The sequence below is a fragment of the Mastomys coucha genome, unplaced genomic scaffold (genome assembly GCF_008632895.1).
Source record: "Mastomys coucha isolate ucsf_1 unplaced genomic scaffold, UCSF_Mcou_1 pScaffold1, whole genome shotgun sequence".
Lineage (NCBI taxonomy): Eukaryota > Metazoa > Chordata > Mammalia > Rodentia > Muridae > Mastomys > Mastomys coucha.
In genome coordinates, this window is record NW_022196891.1 from 52,845,897 (window position 1) to 52,851,024 (window position 5,128).

Consider the following 5,128-nt stretch of genomic DNA (forward strand, 5'->3'; position numbering starts at 1 on the left):
CCCTCCCTCCTCCCTCTCCCTCTCTCTCTCTCTCTCTCTCACTTGTGTGGCAATCCTGGTTTTGATTTTAATATTTAGAAGGTAAGTTTGGTTGATGGACACTTTGTGTAATAAAAAGCTCTTTCGAAGTACACTGGCACAGACGCACACAGGATAAAAAGTGGCACTCCCGGTGCTGTGGCTTTCAGGGAGTACATTTGTGGAGCCCAAAGCTTAGTCCTGGGTATGTTTATAGCACTTTAGCCCTGTTTGTGAGTTTGGAACCCTTCCAGAAAAAGAAGAGAGAGACATATATTATTGTTTATAATCTGCTTTATTCCGCCAAACCTTGACCGAACAGACTTGTGGATTGCTGTTTAAATCCCTCAGTGCCTTTAACTACCGATCCAGAAAACGGTTAATGCGCATTCTAAACGAAGCTTGGCATCCACTCCAGGAAATCACTTTAATTGAGGAGCATTAAATGTTAAAATGATTTTTTAAAAAAGGAAAAAGCCAGCACACATATTGAGTATAAAAGTCCCAGCCTACCAGTAATAGAGTTTCTTGGTTATCATACGCCTCCAGCCTGGGTGAGCTTTAAGCCTGACAGTTGACAGGTGTCGAAAATGGAACCATAATTCCCTAGGTCCCCGTCTGCAGGCAGCCACCCTCAGCGGGCCAGGGAGCAGCCGCCCTCAGCCGGCCAGGGAGCAGCCGCCCTCAGCCGGCCAGGGAGCAGCCGCCCTCAGCCGGCCAGGGAGCAGCCAGCTTCAAGGACTCCACTTGAGAGAAGAGGGGCTGTCAAGTCCATAGATGTTTGTTTTCCTGCAGTAATAAACTAGTCCCAGGTGACTAAAATATGAGATTTAACCCCAGAGTCCTTGCCTGTGCTTTTCGTTGCTGTGGAAGAGCCATCTGTTAAAAACCTATTTACCATTTTAATGGCTTCAAAAAAGAAAAAGGAAAAGAAAAAAAACTGCTTATTTCTAACTGGAAGGATATGCCAAGGCCACTTTTTTCAGTTTGTATAGAAAAGTCCCCCACCCCCTTTCATAGATCACCAAGCCTCTCCCACCCACAAGAGATGCTGGTCCAGGTTTGACTAACAAGAAGATAAAGCATTATAATATTAGTAGTGGTAGTAGTAGCTGTAGTAGTAATGACAACAATAGTAGTGATGATGGCAACAATAATAATAGTAATAGTAATGATAGTAAGATAGCTCAGCCAGTTAATTAATGCCTTTGACCAAGGCTGCCAACCTGAGTTTAATGCTTGGGACCCATAAGTGGAAGGAGAGAACCACCTTGTGCAAGTTGCCCTCCAACCTCTGACCCCTACATGTGCACTGCAAGCACACACACACAATGAATAAATATACTTTAAAACTTTAAAAAATAATATATAAACTGGGCAGTGGTGATACATGCCTTTAATCCCAGCACTCAGGAAGCAGAGGCAGGGGGAATCTCTGTGAGTTCAAGGCCTGCCTGATCTACAGAGTGAGTTCCAGGACAGCCAGGGCTACACAGACAAACCCTGTCTTAAAAAGCTAATAATAGGGCTGGAGAGATGGCTCAGTGGTTAAGAGCACTTCTGCTCTTCCAGAGGTCCTGAGTTCAATCCCAGCATCCACATGGTGGCTTACAACCATCTGTAATGGGATCTGATGCCCTCTTTCTGGTGTGTCTGAAGACAGCTACAGTGTGCTCGTATAAATAAAATAAATCTTAAATAAAATAAAAGCCAATAATAATAAATACATAAAATCTCTGTCCCGCCCTTGTGAGCTCTGGCCACCCTATCTGCATCAATCATCGCTTGGCAACCATTTATGTCTTAGGAACCTCAACTACGGTGCTGTTCCTGACCGTATTGTTTTGAGAATGTGCCTCTGTCTGTGAGGTACAGCCTATAACTTGTTAAATTTAATTACAAAATAATTATGCCAGTGTGTGTATCTCTGAATTCAACCTTGTGTTTGAGATGAACAAAGGCAAAAGCATTCTAAGGAGAAGAGACCTCGACATCACATTGGCATAAGAAGTAATGATAAGAAATAAAGGAGCGGAATGAATGAAGAGGTGATAAAGAGGCAAACGTACCTTTGGGAGCTCAGTCCTGCTCCCTCTGAAAGGATGCTGATGACTTCAAAGACATTCAAGTTTGGGCAGCTTGTTTTCATGACTCCTTTAAGAAAAACTTTGTTTCCTAATGCTTGTCCCAGTTGACAAGCGGTTTTTCCCTGCCCCTAACTCCTAGCAGTGACCACATTGTTTGCATCCCACAACAGCCATGATCCAAATAATCCCAACAGAGCGCTCACTGGGTGGGCGGCAGCAGAGTGGCCGGCAGAGTGGCTGGCAGAGTGGCCAGCAGAGCCGCCCTGTGAAGACAGGAACTGAGACTGAATGATGTATCCTAAGGAAGTACAGTAAAGGTGATGGAGCAGTTCTCCCTTTGGTGTGTGAAGGACATTTCGTATATGTGTGAGATCTGGAGGGGTTGTTTGTTTGAGACAGGATTTCACGTAGCCCAGGTTAGCCTTGAACTCACTAATTAGCTGAGGATGCCTTTGAACTCATCTCTACTTCCCAAGTACTAGGATCACAGGCATGTACACACCGCATCTCAAGTGTCGAAAGGGAATACACTCAGATACTGAGGATCATCTCCCTTTTGGTTCGTCCTGTAGCTTAATAATTGGTTAGAATTCACAGCATGGCCTAGGATCTCCATCCTGCCGTAATTTTTGCTTAGTAGAATCACAGGCCCAAGAAGAAAGATGGCTAACTAGGAAAGCAATAGGGATGTTGATGATTAAGTTTCTACTTGTTCTCAAAGGGACGTGTATGTGTGTGCGTGCACGCATGTGTGTTAATGTTGTATGAGTTTGTGTGTGCACTCAACTGTGTACCTGGATCCATGTATTTGGGTAGGTGCATACACATGTTAGTACATGTGCAAATGGAGGGCAGCGGTCAGCCTCCAGTGTTGTTTCTCAGAAGCCACCCACTTTGTTTCTGTTTTTAAACAGGATCTTTCAGTAGATCCTGGGGCTTGCAGAGGAGGCTAAGCTGGCTGAACAGGGAGCCCGGGGGATCCATCTGCCTGGGGCTGGGATTGTCAACATCTACCACCACACTCCACTTTGTGTTATGCTCTCCACTTGAATTGATGCATGGGATTGATGCATGGCCAGCTGTTTGCCAACTGAGCCCTCCCTTCAGCCCAGTAGGTCTTATTTAACTGTTCTCTGGCCCGAGGTTTCTTGTCTGTATCCTTATTTGTTTGTTTGCTTGCTTGCTTTATTTTTTTAAATTAGTTTTCTGAGACAGGGTATCACTGTAGCCCTGACTGCCCTAGAGCTTTCTATGTAGACCAGGCTGGTCTCAAACTGAGGATGCCAAGTCTCCACTTCCTGAGTACTGGGGTCACAGGCATGTACCCACCACATCTCAAGTATCATAAGAGAATAAAGTCAGATACTAAGATCATCTCAAACTCACAGAGATTCACCTTTCTCTGCCTCCCAAGTACTACGATTAAAGGCGAGTGTCACCATGCCTAGCTCCATTCTTTAAAAAAAGTTATTATTTTAACTACCTATATATGTCATGAAACAATTACGTTCATGTTGTGTAAATGCTGGCACCTCAGGAAGCTAAAGGTGTTGGATCCCCCTTGTGCCGGAGTTACAAGCAGCTGGAAGCTACTTGATATGGGTGCTGGGAACTAAACTGGGATCCTCTAGAAGAGCCTCAGCACATGCTCTTAACCACTAAGTCATCTCTCCAGCCCCACCCCCACCCCTTCCCTTGGTTATTTAAGCAGCTGCCCTCTTGGAAAGCCAAGAATGGGAGGGGCATCTCCTTCAATAATTCCAAAAGTTTAGCACTGTGGTGGGAGCTACAGACACCAAGCACAGCGTGGAAATGGGGAAATGGCCCCATGGATTGTCGGCATACTGTACTGAGGACAAGCCAGACTCAGGTGGGCAATGAGGGGCTGAGAATGGAAGCCAAAGAGACTATCCAAGGTAGGTTGACAGCATATCCCAGTGTTAGTGTTTCATCAATACATAGGTAAGACATCAACTGGGAGACCCCAGAACTTTTCATAAAACACTTCGGCTTTCCCTAAAAGCCATCCAAGGGACTGGTCTAGCTAAGAGAAAAGAAAAAAAAAAACTACTTCCAGTTGATGCCTTCATCTTTTCTACCTTTCTTTGATACATAAGACCTTTGGCCATCCTTGCTTTAAAAAATACCAACCAAAGGTGATGAGTTTAGCAAAGGACTTAAATCACCTCCATAGCAGACACTCAGGCACGAGGTGTGTCTAAGATTTTGATCTACTCATAACATCCAGTGGCAGCAATAGAGACCCAGAGTCCAGTCTCCTAATCTGGACCTGATGCAAGCCAGTTCAATGCAGTGCTTTAAACAAAAGGTGTGGATCCGTGGAGGAGGAGAGGAGCAAGTGAACACAAAGGATGCTGGCCCAGGTGGGCTAGCAGCTAAACAGGTGACCAGAGATTCCCCCGGCCACTCTTCCTAACCAGACATTACTAGCACTGGTCCATGGATCATTTCTGCAGTGGAAGAAGTTTTTATATCTGCGTCACCCTCATGCAGTAGCCCCCAGCCCACGTAGCTACCGGGCGTTTGAAAGGCAGCAAAAGTGAGAACTTCTGGTTTCACTTCCTGATCATCGCTTTACATTTAAATAGCCGTGTGTGCCCTGTAGCTACTGTCTTGAACAGTGCAGATGTCTGGGTCATCTCTTCAACCACAACACTAGTCACTAGGGAAGGCAAGGCTCGAGTTGTCTTCAACACTATCTCAACACTAAGGAAGTACCATGACTTCAGTGTCTGGGGGTGTGGGGGGATTTGGGGTTTTGTTTTGAAAGCTTATTGTATTATTGTATAGTTATGTGCCTGTGTGTGGATATGTGCACATTAGCACTGGTACCTACAGACTTCAAAGAGGGTATTGGATCCCCAGGAGCTGGAGTTATAGCTGGCTGTAAGCTACCCAACATGGGTTCCAGGAACCAAATTCTACAAGAACAGCAAGCACTCTTAACTGCTGAGCCATCTCCCCAACCTCTTGGGTTACTGATGATGATGATGATGATGATG